Source organism: Lissotriton helveticus, chromosome 6, assembly GCF_964261635.1.
Source record: "Lissotriton helveticus chromosome 6, aLisHel1.1, whole genome shotgun sequence".
NCBI lineage: Eukaryota > Metazoa > Chordata > Amphibia > Caudata > Salamandridae > Lissotriton > Lissotriton helveticus.
Window position 1 is genome coordinate 1,621,247,442 of NC_136067.1, and position 21,930 is coordinate 1,621,269,371.

General features: G+C 45.2%; 1 protein-coding gene across 1 annotated transcript in view; it reads left to right on the top strand.

The window, feature by feature from the left end:
- Nucleotides 1–2,630: 2,630 nt before the first annotated feature.
- The window catches only part of LOC144761840 (uncharacterized), a 364,775-nt gene continuing 345,475 nt past the window's right edge, over nucleotides 2,631–21,930 (top strand). Inside the window, exon 1 of the mRNA XM_078647067.1 lies at nucleotides 2,631–2,745. The gene's annotated coding sequence lies outside the window, so the exon portion shown is untranslated. The remainder of the gene's footprint in view (nucleotides 2,746–21,930) is intronic.

Here is a 21,930-nt window from a genome sequence, read left to right on the forward strand (position 1 = left end):
CACACTGATCACCATGCACTCACACTGATCACCATGCACTCACACTGATCACTATGTACTCACACTGATCACCATGCACTCACACTGATCACCATGCACTCAAACCAATCACCATGCACTCACACCATTCACCCGCTCACCCTGCACTCACAGTGATCACAATGTACTCACACTGATCACAGTGCACTCACACTGATCGCCATGCACTCACAACATTCACCCACTCACCCTGCACTCACAGTGATCACAATGCACTCACACTGATCACAATGCACTCACATCATTCACCAGCTCACCCTGCACTCACACCAATCACCATGCACTCACACCATTCACCCGCTCACCCTGCACTCACAGTGATCACAATGCACTCACACTGATCACAGTGCACTCACACTGATCACCATGCACTCACAACATTCACCCACTCACCCTGCACCTACAGTGATCACAATGCACTCACACTGATCACAATGCACTCACATCATTCACCCTCTCACCCTGCACTCACACTGATCACCATGCACTCACACCATTCACCCGCTCACCCTACACTTACCGTAATCACAATTCACTTACACTGATCACCATGCACTCACACCATTCACCCGCTCACCCTGCACTCACAGTGATCATAATGCACTTACACTGATCACAATGCACTCACACGGATCACCATGCACTCACAACATTCACCCACTCATCCTGCACTCACAGTGATCATAATGTACTCACAGTGATCACAATTCACTCACACTGATCACCATGCACGCACACCATTCACCCGCTCACCCTGCACTCACAGTGATCATAATGCACTTACACTGATCACAATGCACTCACACTGATCACCATGCACTCACAACATTCACCCACTCATCCTGCACTCACAGTGATCATAATGTACTCACAGTGATCACAATGCACTCACACTGATCACCATGCACTCACAACATTCACCCGCTCACCCTGCTCTCACAGTGATCACTCTGCACTAAAAATTCGCTTGCATTGTTCACTCTGTACCTCACCCTGCAGTCACACGAGCACCCTTCTCACCCTGCACTCATGTGACACTCCACTCACCTGTCCCCCCCTTACTGCTCAATCTGTAGCTCACTCAAACAAGGCCATCACTAACCATGCACTAATTCGGCCCACTCTGCACTTACAGCCGAACCCAAATTCATATGGTCACCTCACTCACCCTGCAGTCACTCCTTTTACCCTACTCTCACACTGTTGCATTGCTCACCGTGCAGTCACATGGGCACTCTTGTCACCCACACAGTGCAGAAGGTTAAAGTGCCTGTTACAAAGAAGATGTACATGCACATCACAGAACTGAGTGTGAGTAAACTATGAGTAGCGCTATAAAAAAAATGAAATGTTTGTCAGACAGGTGCTATAGAGAGATGAGGTGTATTGTTGGTGAGTGGTAGTGAGGGAATTCATGGAGAAGGTGGAAAGACTGTTGCACCGTGTGCGACCAGTGCTTGGACAAGCCCTGGCTGGGAGTGTTAACCCCCCTCCCCCACACCCCAAAGTTCAGGTCTAGTGGATCCCCTGCTTCTGCCTATTATTTACATTTGTAGTGCGCTACTGTTCCCAAAAGGTGTGCTGGGGCTAATAACCATCTGCCTGCAATGTGAGAGAGGGATCCGGGGTTGGGAGAGGAGAGAAGAGCGGGATGGAAGGAAGGGGGTAAGAGGAAAGGGGCATGGGTAAACTGGTTAACTCTGCACAAGACCGCCACGGTTTGAATGCACCCTTGCTGCTCCCGGCCATGGCCAGGTGAGCTTCTAATGTGGCAGCGCGTATTCCTGCGGATTGGGAGGCCCTTCACAGAGGTTGACTACTCATCTTTCTGATGTTAATTGCTGTATTTTGGTTATAAACTGTTACTGATGGGGTGAAATCTTTCATCAGTATTACTGTGTTTAAAAAAATTCTAAATAATAAAGCAATGCTACCCCAAAATACACAGCATCACAGAACATTATTTACATTTTCTATTCATACAATTTAGTCAAGCCTGTCGTATAATTTGGTCCTCACCTTCCTCATAACCTAGAGGTTTAGAAATTTTTGTCAGGAGGGGGTCCTTACGTTTGAAAATGTTGAGGGGGGGGGAGGGGGGGGGGGGTCTCGGCATCCAAAAGTTTGAAGACCTCTGAAGTAGAGTGACAGCCACGGCTGCCTTCCGTAGGATAGGGAGTTCGAGTTCCCTCAATCTCCCCGAGCTTCAAAAATCAAAGAAATGAACGTGACCTTGTGTAATGTAACTTGAGCTCGTGTAAAGCGATCTTCGGGTCGAGTGAGACCGCGTTATGTAAAAATGCAGAGAATAAAGTAAAACTGCAAAATAATGAAGTAACATGAGTGGCTTACAATTTTGGCAACGTATATTTTTAGGAGGGTTTTCGTCTTTTTTAATGAGAACAATGCTTGTTACACGATATGCGGTGCGCGGAGACGCACGCCCTTGTCTTCTTTGTTAAGTCACACGATGTTTGCGTTGTGTAACTATTTCATCTGGCATCCCGGCCAATGAGAAAGAGCGAAACCGTAAAAGTAATCTGAAAAGAAGAGCTGTCCGTGACTACGGGCTCCGGCACATTCTCACTGTATCCTGAAGTGACGAATGTGCGTGGGGACGTGTCCGAGAGAAAGGCTGAGATTGTTTTACTCTGACTGCCTGGCTGCAGAAGAAGCTACTGCAGACTGCTGGAAAATAAATAACATGTAAGTACGTTTTCTTGTTCAGAAATATCCGTATTAAAACGTACTTATCCTCAAAACATCCAGCTCACAGTGCACAGTACGTCGTGATCTGCTTACACTGCACCCAGATAGGGTGGGGGCAAAGAATAGCCTGCAGTGGATTCTTGTTTTTTTCTGCTAATAAAGTGCTGATTGTTTGGGAACCAAAGTGCCCGTCTGCCCATACACTTTGAAAAACGGGTATGCAGTCAGTCAGCTATTTTCTCCTACAAATATTTTTTAATGTTTCCTTATTTCTTTTTTTTAAGCAAACACCACACAGTCAAGAGTGGAAAACAATAATATAATTCCTACTGAAAATAATTTAGAAACATTTCATCCACGGGCTGATAGATTACCTCTCTGGGATAATGCCTTATTTGGAGCCTAGTCACAATGATATATATGCACGTGTATATTCACTCACATTTACTACATCTTAGTGTAACACTACCCGTTTTTGCTTTTCACCATTTCCAAGGGTAGATTTATACCTAGGTGTTGATTTGCAGGTTGTCACCCGGGCAATCAGGGTGAAGCTTCCTACAAAAGGATTTACAATTGTATAGTTACTGCTTGTATATGTCGGCAGAGATCTCTGCACAGAAAAGATAGTAGAGGCGGACATTTCCGCCTCCATGTTTGCGAACTAGTATTTTGTAGCAGGTGATCTGTACTACTGTAGTAGCAGGCCCGGTTCTAGCCCAAAGAGGAGCCCTGGCCCCGCAGTGAGGGCTTGAAGGCAGGCGCACAACGCACAGATCGTGTGTGTGTGCGCCGGGGCACAGACAGCTTCCCGGGCGCACAAACACACAGTTTTGGAGATGATCGCCGCCGCACCCGAGTACTTCACAGGTCTTTGAAGACCATTGAAACGTTAACGAGGCTTTGTTTATTTTTTCACCCCTTCATCTCTGCATGGCGAAAGACGACAAATCCTTTCTTTGACAAGGGTAACCTTTGGTAACCTTTGCCTACTGTCCTGCTGCGGTGATATTTCTTTTACTGTGCAGAGCAGGAGAAAAGAAGTTTGTTTATTCCTAGTCACCTTTCCTGACCCCTGCAGTGGCCGATCACATCAGGCTGTGACACAAAGATGAGTAATTTAGTAGGTAAGTAAGAGAATGTGTTACTACATTTTTTTCTTTTTAAAATCTGCACAGGCCCAGCAGGACACATACTTCATGTGTGCTTAATTTAAACCGTTTTTATCATGATCATGGCCGATGCAGGACAGCAATAAGACAATACAAAAGGCCCAGTGAACGCTGGTGATTAATGATCCTGCTGGAGAGCAATCATTTGTCTGTTAATATAGCCTTATAGCCCGCCGTAGAGGGCTATACCGGCTATTAAAGGCCCTCTCCAGCGTTAAAGGCCCGAGCCGAAGGCGAGGGCCTTTAACAAGGGAGAGGGACTTTAATAGCGGTATAGCCCATCTACGAAGGGCTATAAGGCTATTAGAACATTCTGTCACTAGAGGACAGAATGTTCTAACAAAAAAAACAAAGCCTTTTGGAAGCGTGAGGGGATTGGAATCCCCTCAGGCTCCCTGAAGCCTTTGCTCACAGCCAGAGCTGTGAACAAAGAAACATTGGAATGTTGGAGCTCCAGGCTTATACCAGCCATTATAAGCCCAGAGCACTCCATTGTTTTCAATGGAGCCTCCAACATTCCAATGTTCTAATAGTTTTTAAACGCAGATGAACTGTATTTGATGTGGATAGCTCAGTGGGTTACTGCCTTTGTCACAGAGATCCTTCTGTTACTTGCAGTTCAGAAGTTACAATCTTAACATAGGACAGTGACCAATGAACTGTCACCTAAGAGCTGCATACACACATTAATGGTATAGTTAGAACTTTGCTTTTTTTGTTTTGTGATACAGTTGGAACTTCCACAGTCTTTCATCATTCTAATATTGCTAAAATGAGTATGTTTGGGCAGATATACATTTTTATCAGTGAAGCTGACCCCCCATGGATTACTCTTTAAAGCCTAAGGTTGTGTTTCCCCAGACCAAACCCTCTTAAAATATGCTGCCTACCAGTATGGATGACATGTGATTCCTACACCTTGTAATCCTCATTGGTTTATGTGACATTCCCTGTAGACTGATTTACATACTTGTATGATTCGTTGTCTCTGTATAATGTGTGTGTGTGGTGTAAAGTACTGACACACACTACACTGATATGAGTAGCGCTATACAACAAATGAAATGCATATGAGAGAGGTGCTACGTAAAGGTGAGGGGCGCTGTTGGAGGGTGGTAGTGAGGGAATCCGAGGGAGAGGTCATGGGGTGGAGGAAGGAGCTAGGGAGAGATGAGGGGCACTGATGGAGGGTGGTAGTGGGGAAGTCTGAGGAGGAGGTCCTGAGGGAGGGCTGCAGAGAGAGGAGGGGCACTGGTGGTGGGTGGTACTGGGGGAATCCGAGGAACAGGTCATGGGGTACAGGGAGGAGCTGGGTAGAGATGAGGGGCACTGATGGAGGGTGGTAGAGAGGGAAATCCAGGGAAGAGGTCATGGGGGGGAGGGAAGAGCTAGGGAGAGATGAGGGGCACTGATGGAGGATGGTAGTGAGGGAGTCTGAGGAGGAGGTCATGAGGGGGAGGGACTACAGAGAGATGAGGGACACTGGTGGAGGGTGGCACTGAGGGAATCCGAGGAGGAGGTCATAAGGGGGAGGAGCTATGGGGAGATGAGGGGCACTTGTGGCGTGTGGCAGTGAGGGAATCCGAAGAAGAGGTCAATAGGGGGGCCATGGAGGAATGAGGGGCACTGCTGGAAGGTGGTAGTAAAGGTATTTGCTGAGAAAGAGGTTATTGGTGCGGCACCAAAAAAGACTTTTGCATCAGCGCTGAAGCCGGCCCTGTCATGGCCTTTCTGTTTTTGTTTATTTAGTTAGCAGTCGGGCCATAAGGGCTACTGTGGAACATACTTTAAAGTGCCTAATAATTATATTTACTGCTATATTCAATGTTTTAAGTATGAAGGTGATTTTACTAATGTTTTTACCGGGAAAAATGAAAGTGCAGCCAGATGGTACCTGAAATGGGGCTGGGGCCCAAGGTCATCTGTGAGATAAGGTGCACTGGAGAGCAGTAGTGGATAATCAAGCCTGTAAGGGAGTGTGTTGCAGAGTACATGGTTAGGTGGAGGTAGTAATGAAGTGGAATTCTCCCTGAAGGCTCCCACAGAGGGAGTCCGAGGAGTGTCACTTGCCTGATACTCCCACATCAGAAGCCTCCTCTTCCCATCAAAGTAACATTACCTTGGGAGTGTCCCTGTCCTTTGTAGGGGCCCTGTCCTTGGGATTGTCCCTGTCCTTTGTAGGGGCCCTGTCATTGGGAGTGTCCCTGTCCTTTGTAGGGGCCCTGTCCTTGGGAGGTGCCCTGTCCTTTGTAGTGGCCCTGTCATTGGGAGGTGCCCTGTCCTTTGTATTGGCCCTGTCCTTGGGAGTGTCCCTGTCCTTTGTAGGGGCCCTGTCCTTGGGAGATGCCCTGTCCTTTTTAGTGGCCCTGTCCTTGGGAGGTGCCCTTTCCTTTGTAGTGGCCCCGTCCTTGGGAGTGTCCCTGTCCTTGGGAGGTGGCTGCTCCTTGTAAGGAGCCGTGTCCGTGGGTGGTGTCTTCTCCTTTGCGGATGCCCTGTCCTTGGTCTGTGCCTTGTCCATGAGATGTTCCTTGCCCTTGGGAGTACCTTTTGAGGGGGATGGCTGTGTGCCCTGTGAATCTGTGTCCCCCATCACCCCTTATGGGTCCTGTGTGTCATCTCCAGGGTAGGTTATGTCATGTTCTGTGAGAGATTTCCCTTTCCTAGGGGATGATGTCTGTGGCCTCCGTTGCCTGCCTTGCTGCCTGTGCCTGCTTCTAGTGCAATACCCAGAAAATGAGACAGGTTCAGAAATGTCACTCTCCCCTGAGACAGTAAGTGGTGTGGATGGGGGAACTGAAGTAAAACCATGTACATGTGACTGTTGAATGGCTGCAGACACTGTGTTGGATAAGGACTGTACTGTCCTGTGGAGACCAGCAACATCACCATGCATCCCCTCCATGAATGCTACCACCTGCCCCAACTTCCTATCGTGGACCAGGAATGCATTTATCATGTTTGTCTGCCCTACACACAGCTGTCGCAGCAGATCAACCGCCTCAGCACTAAGGGCAGTTTGCGTCACAGGGGCAGGGGCAGTGGTGCCTGCACCAAAGGCCAGTCTGCTCCCCCTACTCTGGCGAGCACGAGCAGTACTTGTTGCAGTTGGTGGCAGTGTGGGCCCAGTGTGTTGTGTACCGATTGAAGGTGTAGATTGTCCACTCCCTGTGTCTACCAACACTGATGACTCACCACCGCTGTCTGAAGATGAGGAGGTTGGTGTCGCCACATGAGTCCTCAGGGATAGTTCTGTCCCCCTCTCCGGGGCTGCTCTCTTCAGTCTCAGTCTGCGTTTGTGTGATCTCTGATCCGGATGCATTGCCACCACTTAGCTCCGTCGTTTGTCTGTCAGTGCCCTCGTCCAAAGCTGAAAGTGAGAGATAAGAGGTATACATAAGTGCCACACTCACATCTTGCAAATTACGAAATCCAAACTTCCTTGACAGCTGAACAACATGTCGCACCCATCCTGCACATGAACCACCCCTACCAGACATCCTCATGTCAAAGAATCAGTGGGCACTGTGACACATGTACATGAAACAAACAGGGCAAGTTCATGCAGACCACCACACATGTGATGCCATGAGTTCACAGACCTGAATGGCATGTCCTGGGCCCCTGCACTACAATGCAACTGGTATGTCCAGCTGGCTGACATGGATGCTAACTCTCACTCTGCTAATGCCACCAACATGCAATAGCAGCACAACATATACACCACGGATGTCACTACTGTGTCTGACCAGCAATACATGCATGCACTCGCAAGTCACAAACACATTCAGTGTGCTTACCGCTAATTTGCTGCGGCTCCCCTCTCAACCGTGCGGACAGGTCAGGATGTGTCACAGCTATGATACGTAGCATTAGAGGGGTCATGGTACGTCGTGCAAGCCGGCCTGATCTGGTAATCAGCCCCAGTGTCATCTCTGTCACATTCTTGCTGAGCCTGGAGATGTCGTCCCACCGCTTGTGGCAGTGTGTGTGTCGCCTGTTGCACACCCCCACTGCCCGTACATCACGTGCTATGGCCCTCCGCACGGCCTTGCGATGGTGCAGTTTGACCTACCATAATGGGAGACAAGAAGGGGCAAGTCAGTGAACAGTTGGCCGTTTACACAGATAGAAGGTACAGGTATCTGTCAGCAGCCATGTACAGTACAACATATGTGACTGACAGGTGAATATGGCTTTAGTCCATCATGGAAAGCAGGTGAGGTACACACAAGATAGATGTGTTCGGTCGTGACCCAGCACAGCCACAAGACTACACATGTCATGTTTGTGACCTCTCGAAGATAACACTTCGCAGCATAGAGGTCAATCAGTCAGTGACAGAACCAGGAACACATCACAGCGTGCCTGGCCTGCTGGGGCATACCCACACTGCCTCCCACAGAACACCGCCCAGATTGCAGAGGCCAGGAGTCAGGGACCACCTCATGCACACCAACATGTCCCCCACTGCACATACCACCTGTCCTGGGGCACCGTAGAGTCATTCATAGTGGCGGAGCACACCGTCCACAAGGACCTCCAGCTCCTCTGAACTGAAGGGACGGGACCGGATCTCTCCAACTCTCGCCATGGCAAGGTCCAGAACACTGGCACAACAGCAGCAGTTGGTGGAGTGGGCAGCAGCAGCAGGTAGAGGTGATGGGTGCAGGCAGCAGTGGCTGGAAGCAGTGGATGTGTGGTGCTGAAATTCACACATTTATAGGGCCCTGAGCTGATATCAGTGGCACACGTCTGCAGCAATTGGTGCTCCCGGGCTGCCTCATTCAAAATGAGCCAATGACTGGTCCGCTGTGGCGGTGCACGACTTCTGCTTTTTTGGAAATTGCTTACGCGTCCCACGGTACCTGTTTCCATTGGCTGCATGTGCAAGGACCATCACGGTCACACACCGCCAATCGCATGTGCGCGTTACCGCAATGGTGCATCATTTGAAAATCATCACTCGCTGGCCTGGCAATGGCGGGGCACGCATTCCGCGGGGGGCGGGGCAGGCTAACAGATACATTTGAATGTGCAAGTGGAAATGACAGTTGGTATCCCCTTTTCAGTCACATAGCGGCACCCACCGCCGGGTGCGGGCGGTGGGTGCCACTATGTGTTTTGATGTTACCGTGGCATGGATGGCCATGGCCGGTTACCCACCGCCGGGTGCGGGTGGTTACCCACCGCCGGGTGCGGGCGGTGGGTGCCGCTATGTGTTTTGATGTTACCGTGGCATGGATGCCCATGGCCAGGTACCCACCGCCGGGTGCGGGCAGTTAATCCTACTACCCCAGGTGAAATGCTCTATAATGAGGCCCATGGGAAGACACGTCGGGCGGTGGAACGTACATTTGGACTGCTGAAGTCTAGGTTTCGCTGCCTGGATAAAACCAGAGGGACCCTGCCATACTCACCCGGCAAAGTATGCAAAATCGTGGTTGCCTGCTGCATGCTCCACAACCTGGCCTTGCGCAAGGATATTGAACTGATCATGGACCCTGCAGACCAACAGGTTGCTCCGCCTCCCACCCCACCCATGTCCAGTGATGAGAATAGTGTGGAGGAAGAAGGTGTGGACCAGAGGCGTCAGCTGATTGACCGCTACTTTCCAATGTGAGTAACTACGTCTTGTGATGCTGTTCAATGCGTGATGTATGTTTGCTGGTGATGGGTGGATGTGTTGTGTGAATGCTGCCTGTTCTGGAATGACCTGTTTCCACATGGGTGTGGGACATGGTGTACATGGAATGCTCCCTGATGTGTGTCCTGTGATCCGCTTATTTTGTGATGATTGTGGTTTGTGGGATGTTGCAGTACGGTGTGGTGTGATGGGTGTGATTCAGTTTCCTGACCTGTGGTTGTTGTTCTCTCATTATCCCTAGGTCACTCACACAGAGCCATGATTCCGAGCAACATTGATCCCTGCACCTGGTAATGACAACAACTAAGACAAACCTGTGTTTAAACATGGAGGTCACACAGCCTTGAGTGTTTCCGGGGTTTTTATTTACAGGGTGTAGATTTGTGTTAGTACATATTTACAAAATGGTGGTGTAGGGGAAGAGTGAGTTGAAGGTCATGTCAGATGATACCACCGTGTAGACACCACATTGTGTGGTGTACACCTAGTCCAACAGATGTGTGCCAATGCTTGGCAATGTGGGGCAAGATAGTTCACAGAGTGAATGCCAGGATCAAGGAAGGGTGAAGTCAGTGCCGGCCCCTCTTCTGGCGGGTGGCTGGTACATTGCCACTGCTCTGCCCTGGATCCAGCCTCGGACGGGCCCTCCGTCTCCAAGCCGGAGTGGACCCAGCTGTGGGGGAAGGTTGTTCGGGGGACACCTCCCTGTCAGTGGCCACCATTTGTCCCATACGGTTGTCCATGGACCTCCACAGCTGGCGGGTATCAAGTGAGTCTTGGCGCGCCAGATCCGCCAGTGCCTGCGACCGCTCGTACGACGCATGGCATCCAGGGTCTCGGTCCCAGTATTGGGTGGGTCTTGTCCCCCACCTCGCCTTGCACCTGCCCTCCTGTTCGAAAGCTGTGGCCTCACCTGTGTCCTCACCTGTCCACTCTCCCTGCTAGCCTGTGATGTTGATGGTCCACCATCGTCCAATGGGTCAGGGAGGGTGGCACAGGCAGGAGTGGTGGTGGTGGTGGTAGCTGCACAGGTAACAATGGCAGTAGTTGCTGTGGTTCCACTGGCCAAGGTGGTGGGGGAAGGGATGTCCTGGGAGCCTGACGGCCCTTGGCGTATAGGCGGACCGGCATCGCCCTCTGCACCCGAGGTGTTCAGGAAATCATAACCAGAGAGTCCATGCTGTGAGGGGGGTGAATGGTGCTGGCGGTTGCTGTTTTCTCCTGCCAGTTCTCGGTCACCTGAGGGACAAGAATTTAAGAATCAATGCTGTAGACATGACAGGTTTGATCTTGTTACATTTCAATTTTCTAGGGATTCAGGACATGGTTGTTGATGTCATCACATTGGTGTGGTACACAGTACTGGGCCTTATGGTGGTGTGGAGGTGGTGAGACAAAACTTGGATATGTGTGGTGCTGTTCTGCTATTGGATGGTACCCCTCGCCTCTGTGTAGTTTGGTAGTCGTAGTCATTTTGACATTGTTGCAGTGGCTCTGCAATGTGGACTAGGCCATGTTCACAAGGGTTGTGGACAACCTACCTTGCTACTGAACCTGGTCTAATCATTGTCCAAAGAGGCATATGTTGGTCTTTCATGTGGATGGTCTACCTTGTGTTAGGGACAGGGTTTGGACAATGCATCCATGTGCCTTGTGTCAGGATACACATTGTACTTGCTGTTGTGGGTATGTCAAGTCTCACATCATGCACAGACTGCCTACTACATGGATTGTGTGGGCTGCCACCATGTCCAAGTTTCCCCTTGCTGGTTCTTTGATGCGTGCAGATGTGACGCTTCTCTTACATGTGTGAAAGGTCTGTTATTTGTGGGTCCTTCTGTGGACATATGGTACTTGTTTGTTGTTCGACGATTGCAGTACACAGGCACTGCATACTCACCTGTCCCATGTTTAATTTCACATTTTAACCATGGAGTTACTACGGAGCCATGTGTTGTGTTGCTTCTCACTGCAATCATGAGGGTGAAGGGTGCACATTGGAATTTGGAGTACTCACTTCCCCCTGACACTCACCCCTCCCTGTGAAGATGGCTACCTACCTGTAAGTTTGAAGAGGGAGATGCACTGGTCAGCACATGGTGGGGGGACTCCATCTTGCTCTGGGATGGGACAAGGGGGCCTGTTGGGAGTTGTAGTGCTGGCCTCTCACACACCCCCACCCTCCCTGTAGTCATGGGGGCCTGTTGGGAGTTGTAGTGCTTGCCTCTCATCCACCCCGCCCTCCCTGTAGTCATGGGGGCCTGTTGGGGGTTGTAGTGCTGGCCTCTCACCTACCCCACCCTCCCTGTAGACACGGGGGCCTGTTGGGAGTTGTAGTGCTGGCCTCTCACACACACCCGCCCTCCCTGTAGTCATGGGAGCCTGTTGGGAGTTGTAGTGCTGGTCTCTCACCCACCCCGCCCTCCCTGTAGACATGGGGGCCTGCTGGGAGTTGTAGTGCTGGCCTCTCACCCACCCCCACTCTCCCTGTAGACATGTGGGCCTGTTGGGAGTCGTAGTGCTGGCCTCTCACACCCCCCCTCCCTGTAGACATGGGGGCCTGATGGGAGTTGTGTTAGCTGCTTGACCACATGCAAGCCTGGGAACGTAGGAGGCTACATTTGTGGTTGATCATGGTGGGTGCATTTGAGCCCTGGGCTTCACATTTAGGTGACTGTGTGGTCCACATGCATGGATTGTAGACTGGGAGATGTGTCTTAGCAGTTCTGCAAGGCAGGACATAACAGTGTGATAGTGGTCATTGGTTTGTACTTACCAGCCTCCACTCCCTTATCTATTCCTTCCAGGCTCTCAGGGTGCAGTGTGCCTAGCACCTTCTCCTCCTATTCGGTGTATGGTATTTGATCCATGGGAGTGCCACCGCCAGTGTCGTGTGCCCGCAGGTGGTTCTTGGACCTGATGCCTTTCACCCTTGCCTTGAGGTCATGCCACCGCGTCTGGATATCGTGTTTGGTGCGTGGCACGGTCCCTGAAGCATTCACTCTGGTCACTATCCTGTCCCACATAGTGGTTTTAGTTGCCAAGGTGGTCTGCTGCACTAGGGTACCGAACAGATGTGGTTCGACACGGATGATTTCATCAACCTTGACCTTCAACTCACTCTCTGTGAACTTGGGGTTTTTCTTGGGGGCCATGGTGTGTGATGTGCAAGGTGTTGGGGGTGTTGGGTGTGCCGTTGTGTGGTATGTAGGGATGGTGTTGTGGGGGTTGGTGTGGTGGGTGTGTTGGTGTGCAGGTTGTATGTGTGTTTGTGTGTGTCTGTTGTGTGTGATGTGTGCCTCTTTCTTGCAGCTGTGCTGTGATGCAAAGGATTGTGGTAATGGGAGGGATTCCTTTTATACTCTGTGTGGTGGTTGTGTCCCAATGTTTTTTTGCAGTCAGGTGTTCTGTGGGTGTGGAGACTTGGATGCTCTTGTTTGTGCTGGGGGGTGTGGCATTGGGGCGTGTAGTTGTGTGGGGTGGGTGTTCCAGGTGGGTGTGTGTTCTGTTTTTTTGGTTTACTAGTTACTTCCGTCCGCCATTTTTGTTTCGGTTTGACAGCAGGGGTGATGTTCGTTTGGTCCTTCCGCAGCCAAGCTCCGTTTGTTGTTTTTTGTCCGCGGCGGTCGTGGACGGTGGTGAGTTCCTTTGGGATGGTGGGGTTATCCTAATGGTGCGGGCCGTCCCTCCGCAGGTCTGGCGGAGGTTGGCCCTGTTTCCGTGGGCGTTGCGTCCGCGGCGGAAGGTGTTTCTGTGGTACAGTCCGCGGTCGGTGTGTGATGGCGGAAATATCCTAATCGCACCGGCGACTTATCCGCGGTGCGGTCAGGAGTATATTTGCCACGACCATGGCGGTCGGACCCGTTTCCGTCCGCCATCGTAATCGGCCTCTTAGGCTGGTTGTCAATAGTTTCAACTTCTTGTGATTTTTGACAATTTAATTTCTAGCTATATAATGGATGGTTTTCCCCATAATTTTTCAGGATGACTATTCGTTAACGCTTGTGAAATATTTTAAAGTCTAGGGCCTAGAGACTCTAAAAAATGTCAAGTTGCTGTGGGCCTGTTAATATCTTGTAGCCAGATGTGGGCTGCAGGCCGTAGTTTGAAGACCCTGGCTTAATGCATAGTTGACGCAGGAAGATAATTTTAATAAACCAGAATACCAATCTTCTCCAGTGACCCAGAGTTCCTGTGGCATTGGATTCCTGTATCCATTCACTTCTGGTGCCAGCCAGTGGAATCCATTACACTGTCAACAGTGCAAAGCATCTGCATTCTTTTTACACACAATAGGAACCATGTGGCATGCGCCCTGAATATCGAAGCTGGAATATCGAGGTAGCCCCGACGATATCGCCATGCTTACAACCAATCCGGCTGACGCAGTAGCAGAAATAGAGCAAATAACCCAGGTTTTTGGATCCTACTCAGTCTATTCCCTTAATAGGGATAAAACCATGGTTCTCTGTACAAATAACATCATATATGACAGCCCCTATAAGGTTAAAAATGCAACTTACCTTGGTGTAAATATATCTCCTGAGGTGAAGGATATCAATCGGCTCAACTATGATCCTTTGATCAATCTAGTAAAAACTGACCTTAAGAGGGTAGACACTCTACATCTCTCTATAATAGGGAGGGCGAATTATATTAAAATGAGCATATTCCCGAGAATACTCTATCTGTTCCGGGCCATTCCATTGATGGCCGACGGTAGCACTATTAAAATTCTAAACTCCGCTATATCTAAATTCCTATGGAACTATGGTAAAATTAGGAGAGGGCTACCATTACTGACTCTTCCTCTACATAGAGGTGGCCTTGGTATCCCGAATTTGACATTCTATCTTTGGGCGACACTACTCCAACAAATGGGTCCGCTTTTTAATGTTAAACCTCCCACTCCGTCTAATATTGATCCGTATATCCCTTCTATTTTTGAACTTGGACTAGGTGGTAGCTGCCAAGGGCTATTCTTGAGATAAATCGAAGCATCATATTATAAAAAGATCAAATTTAAGGTGATTAGCGATTCATGGAAAATATGGAAATTCGCCTCTAAACATCTAGGTATTCCTAAAATCACTAAATACACCTCTCTATGGCATAGTAAGATCTTACCAGCTTGTTTAAAGGATAATATTTCTAGGAATTGGGAGAATCTCGGCATTCATACATTAGGTGATTTTTTTGGACAGAATGTTACTCCATCTTTTGAAGGGCTACAGCAGAGATTCGATATCCTATCCACAGACTATTTAAAATACTTTCAAGTATTTACCAGTATCCGTAACTCTAAATCTAACAGCAATTTAGAGAGCTTTCATTTTTTTTCTATTATTGGGAGATGGGCTACTAGGATAGGAACCCTATATGATATACTCTCTGAATTTTCTGCTGATGATTTAGATCGTGTCGAGCGATCTTGGGCACTAAAACTCGGAAATCCAGACGTGGATATTGACTATTCTCTAACCCTTTCAACAACATTATTTTTAGCCCCTAATCTTAAAGCACAATACTACAAAACTATTTACAACCTTTATTTTACCCCATTTAAGCTTTTTACGTGGGGATTGCGGGCAGACGACTGCTGCCCAAGATGTAGACAGGGGCAAGCAAACCTAATTCATATGTTTGCTGAATGTCCTAAGCTCGATACTTTACAAACTATGATTGGAGGATTTTGGGCTCAAGTTTTTGGTCGGAATCTTAGATACTCCGCTACTCTATATCTTCTGGGTCATGATGAATCCTTAGGCTATAGTATGGAGGAACGCAGGATTGTCTTCTTAGGTACCGCCGTCTTTCGTATTATATTGGCTGCCCGATGGAAAGATCCTATTGCACCTACTTTTCAGATGTGGCTTAGTCGATTTCTTGCTACATATAAACAGGAGGTAGCTATATATAGTACAAGAGGTAGAAAAGCTAGAGCTTTCGGTACCCAGATTTGGGCCCCAATTTCTGAATGGTACTCTAATGCAAGACTTCCTTCCTGATATGAGAGGAATTGATATGATGTTATAAATTCATATACTTTCTTGTTCTTTTTTTTTTTTGTGCTGAATCTTCGTTGTTTGGTGCTCACCTGTATTGGTTATTAATGTTTTTCAGTTTTTTTTGTTGTTTATTTATTGATATATATATGTTGTTACTTTTTTGTAATGAAAATCCTTAATCATTACTGATCACGCTCACAAAAAAATAAAAAAGGAATATCGAGGTAGCCAAAATATCAAAAGTCAAGAAAATATAGATTTTCTGAACCTAACTCCACATATATGTACCTTTACTTTATATATATATATATATATATATATATATATATATATATATATATATATATATATATATATATATATATATATATATAATATATATTACCTACTGGCGATAGCCAGTAGGTATATATAGTTAGGATTGTTTTCCATAGGGAAATCGCAACATTCTATTGGGAATAACTTTGGCGCCAGTTGAGGAATCTTCATGAAATTTTCCTTAACTTTGCCTCGCGGCGTTCCGCTCCTTCCCTGAAAGTTGGGGGGGGATTCGTCAAGCGAGGGCCGAGATAAAAGTGGGGTCCCAAAACGTGTTTTCCCCATGTTAATTTCCATAGGGCGGTTGGACTCACTTTTAGCCCAAACGGCTGAATGGTTTTCCACCAAACTTGGCAAAATTGTAGGGACTGGTAGCCCGATGTGCCTTTGCTATGTCTCAAGATTTGTGCTCCAGTGGTTTTTACGAAAATTAACTTTGAAAAAATATATATTGGGCTACATTGGGCTATATATATGTTAGAGCCCACATGTAGCCCAATGTAGCCCAAAGATGGCCACCAGAGACAAAAAAAAACAAATGTAGCCCAAATATCAGCCAGATGTAGCCCAACTATAGCCCAATGACAGAATGTCCCAGAGTGTTCTAAAGAACAACTAGAGCGCTAACAGTCTTACTTATGACAAAGTATGGCACACCTGAAGTCATCTTGATTGGAATAAAGTGTTAACACTTAAAATATTTAATTTGCAAAGGAACAAAATCAGGGCGTTCATTTTGCCATAGAAATTATGATTACTGCTGAAGAAAGAAAAATTAGGGCACATTTTGAGTGACTTCTCAAATCCTCTTATATTTCATTAAAAAAATTCTGATATGCAGTCTCCCAAGATGGCCACCAGAGACAAAAGAGCCCAAATGTAGCCCAAATATCAGCCAGATGTAGGCCAACTATAGCCCAATGACAGAATGTCCCAGAGTGTTCTAAAGAACAACTAGAACGCTAACAGTCTTACTTATGACAAAAGTATGGCACACCTGAAGTCATCTTGATTGGAATAAAGTGGTAACACTCAATACATTTAATTTGAAAAGGAACAAAATGAGGGGTTTCATTTTGCCATAGAAATTTTATATATATATATATATTCACTGAAAAAACCATAGGTTACACACCAGTTATAGTTAGGAATTAGCATTTAAAAAACCTTTGAAATTCACTGAAAAAACCATAGGTTTCACACCAGTTATAGTTAGCTGGAAAGTTTACTCGCATAAAACCATTGAAATTCCCACGTTATAGTTAGTTGGACTCACTATAACTTGCACGTCTGCAATGCACTGCTGATGACGTCACATATTAAATCACTCATGCATATATTTAAATATTTAAACATTACTCGCTAATATATGTATTCACTAAGATACACTTAATAAGCCAGTTAACCAATCAATTAAAAAAAAAAAAAACACTGAAAAAACCATAGGTTTCAGGCCTTATATAGTTAGGAATTAGCATTTAAAAAACCTTTGAAATTCACTGAAAAAAACATAGGTTTCAGGCCTTATATAGTTAGGAATTAGCATTTAAAAAACCTTTGAAATTCACTGAAAAAACCATAGGTTTCAGGCCTTATATAGTTAGGAATCAGCATTTAAAAAACCTTTGAAATTCACTGAAAAAACCATAGGTTTCAGGCCTTATATAGTTAGGAATTAGCATTTAAAAAAACCTTTGAAATTCACTGAAAAAACCATAGGTTTCAGGAGTTATATAGTTAGGAATTAGTTTTTAAAAAACCTTTGAAATTCACTCAAAAAACTATAAGTTTTAGTGGTGTTATAGTTAGCTGGACATTTTACTCATACAAAACCAATGAAATTGCTCCTATATAGTTAGTTGTACTAACTATATTTCGCACACCCGCAATCCACTGCTGATGATGTCACATATTAGATCATTCATGACATGGTCAGTGACATCACTGATGACATCTCAAATGACATCACTGATGGCATCACTGATGACATCATCCACGTGACAATCACATACACCTTTTCATACACTATTACAATTTTTCATCACTGTTCGTAAAATACAGAGTATCATATTTAAATCCATTGTCACAGCAATACAAGTATCTAAAAATCCACTCAGTGATTCATAGATGTATACACACATCTAATCACTTACCTATGGATTCACTCATACATGCTGTCAATGAACAATAAAACACTATCAAAAATACTTATACATCTATATCGACATTAAACAACAGCACGCATCCTATTCACATATGAAGTCATCCTACTCACTTATGCAAACAATGGATCATACTTACATATTTACTTAGCAAAACACTTATACAAACACCACTTCTTCGATTCATTTAGATAGTAGGTCATACTTACTGAATTATAAAATCATTATTACAAGTATACAGTTATCCATACAGTCACTCACACAATCATTGTGTCTTATGTATACTTATTTATATACAACAACTGACACATACACTGCCTTTTATTTTTCTAGTTTGTTGGACCTGTACCTTTGAGAAATATATTTGCTCATCACCACACCCATAAAGAGATTCCCTCACCCAAACTGTTAGAACATGTAGTTTTAACTTCATATATCTACTGAATCAACTATTCACACATCTTTGGACAGTCACACACCCCCCACCGAACCACACACACTTTCACACTCCCATACAAATACTCAGTTAACTAATCAATAACTAATATAGACTTTCACATAGCTAGTAACCAACTGTAGAATCAGTTTACACAACAACTGACAAAGTGATACAGATATTCACACAGTTTAGTCACTATCCACTATATTTAGTGAGACATTATAAATTGGTCAAGTAAACAGTCAATTACACTGCTACTAAATCCTCCATCCAAATATTTATTTATATATATCCACTCATTCTTCAATGTAAATTGCTATATATATAATGCATATTTAAATAACGAAGCAAACCACATTGACTGGATGATGTCATCAGTGATGTCATCAGTGATGTCATTTGAGATGTCATCAGTGATGTCACTGACCATGTCATAAATGATCTAATATGTGACATCATCAGCAGTGGATTGCGGGTGCGCGAAATATAGTTAGTACAACTAACTATATAGGAGCAATTTCATTGGTTTTGTATGAGTAAAATGTCCAGCTAACTATAACACCACTAAAACTTATAGTTTTTGGAGTGAATTTCAAAGGTTTTTTAAAAACTAATTCCTAACTATATAACTCCTGAAACCTATGGTTTTTTCAGTGAATATATATATATATATATATATATATATATATATATATATATATATATTCATCCACACGCACAGCAATTTCAGCAGTGTAAGTAGGAGAACACTCACTGGTCCTTATTTAAAGTTGTTTATTAATGCACAGACCCCCCCCCCTGCACTGACAGACGCGTTTCGGCAATCTGCCTTTTTCGATGTTAGTGGCCCCAAGTGCATGACACATATTTAAAGTGCTAAATGTGATTACGTAAATAAAAAATAAACTTTAAAAAAGAAGAAGGCCTCGTGAAGTTACTGCATTATGCAGAATACATGGCGGCCATCTTAGCACTTGTTCCAAAGTCGATGCAAATTTATGTAAATTTATCAGTACTGAAAAGTTATATATCATTATATACAACTATTTACAAGTGGTCAAGAAAGAAATTATATATACATATATATATATATACACATTACATGATGGAATTGCTCTTAAATCACAATCTCATAAGATAATTCCTTGATGTTCCATGTTTCTACCATCAGCTAAGTCAGACTTTAGAACATAGCGGATTATAGCAAGGTTGAATACCTTTATCCTGCCTAGATGACAATTCATCTTGCTGCTTAGTAGCCATAAAAAATAATGGCATACTGACTCAATTATAACCCATTTGGGCAAAACCACTCAAAGTACTGTGAACTAAAAAGAATTACGCTCTGAATGGGCAAATCACCAAGACCAAAACAAAGCCATGAACGTGAGGAGAACCTAAAAACAATTTATTTAAGCCTTCAAGTGAATGGGAACTAACAGTTAATCATTTAATTTGTTTTCAAAGAGTCAATGCATTACAAGGGCAAGGATAAAAAGTACAAACAAAAGTGGGGATTACAGAAAGAATAATGACATCTCCAGTTACAGCTTCTCATCGATATTGAGGCCTAGTGGAACCCTGGTTTGGAGGTCTATTATATGTTTAGATTCTAAGGCCCTTAATGCCCTTGTTCTATCTCCTCCTCTTTCACTCTTAGCCACCTGATTAATACAAAATAATTTAAGCAGTTTGGGATCACTTTTATGTATTAGTTCGAAATGGCGAGCCATCGAGTAAGTCTGATCTTTTTTAGTGATGGCTCGCATATGTTCCAGTATCCGTTTCTTTGCTCGATGGATGGTATTGCCTACATATCTTTTAGGACAGGGACATTCTAATACATATACGGTATATTCTGAGTTGCAGTTCAGCAGGCGATTAATCTTTCTGACTTTTCTACTAGTTACCCCACTTTCCAAGGTTTCCTATTCCAATACTTTGTGGCTTTGTTTACATGCCTTACAGTTAAGGCATGGGAAAAACCCTCTCAACATGTTTGTTGGTAGTATTGATGACTGGAAGTGAATGTGTACTAGATGGTTGCCTATTGATTTGCAACGCCTTTAGGTGATCAACGGATATTCTGGAGTTACTTTTTTTAGAATTGGATCTGTTAGAAGCATATGGCAATTTTTTTTTAAAGATTTGCACTACTTTGGAAAATTTAACATTGTAGCGTGCGATCATTCTCACAGGGGTGACTATGGATGGTTTGAAAAATGTGTTTGCTTTAGGTATTAAAATTTGTCATATATTTACTTTCTCTGCTTTTTGGGATGCCTGCTGTAGTACCCCAGAGGAGTAACCCCTATATCTAAATCTTTGGAGAGCCTCATCTCTGGCCTTTTCATATTCTCCAGAGACAGTACAGTTTCTCTTCAAACAGAGAAGTTCTCCTTACGGGATATTACTGATCATACTCTTCGGGTGAGCACTGTTGGCATGGAAAAGGGCATTACCCGCTCCAGGTTTTCTGTATAGGCGAGTTGCAATCTTAGCATTGTCTATATAGTCTTCCACGTCAAGGTAACAGACACTGGTGTTGCTGTTTGGCCGCTAAACTTCAGATTGAAGTTATTGTTATTCAGGGAGGCAAAATATTCTTCTGCAGCTAGACGAGTGCCCTTCCACACAATGAATAAATCCTCAATGTAGCCGAACCATAAAACAATGCGGTCAAGCCATCATGCCGGGGAATCCCGCCAGGCCATTTGCTTCTCCCACCAGCCAACGAAAAGATTTGCATAGCTGGGGGCGAAGCACATGCCCATCACTGTCCCTTAATGTTTATATAATTGCCCTGAGAAGATAAAAATATTATTCTCAAGGCAAAAAGTAAGCATGACCAAAAGCATCTCATTGTGTTTAACATATTTGAGGGTTCGTTTATTAAGGAACCACTTGACAGCATCCACCACATCCTTATGTCTGATACATGTGTAGAGACTGGTGATGTCTAACGTGATGAGGAGCATGTCCTCCTCCCAAATGACACCCTCAATTGCTCTTAAAAAATCGCCAGTGTCTTTAATGTAGGAACTAAGATCTCTTACCCACGGTGCCAAGAAACAATCTATGTAGGTAGAGCAGTTCTCCAGTAAACTGCCAATAGATGCAACAATTGGTCGCCCTGGGCGTCTACTGGCATTTTTGTGGATTTTAGGGAGGTGGTGGAACATGAGAACTAAAGGATATTCACAGAATAGGAAGTTATATTCATCTGTGTCGATCAAACCCTCCCCTCGCCATGTCATCTGTAGTTGGTGGAAAGTTTTTATACAATTAGCGTACACAATTATCGTAGTTGGTTGAGAGCAATCAGTGTCTTTTAACTGGCTTAAGGCTTCTGGGACATAATATTCTTAAGAAAAAACAACAATGTTACTGCCCTTATCTGAGGGCTTTGTTACAATAGTGTCCTCATTCCTTAATGATT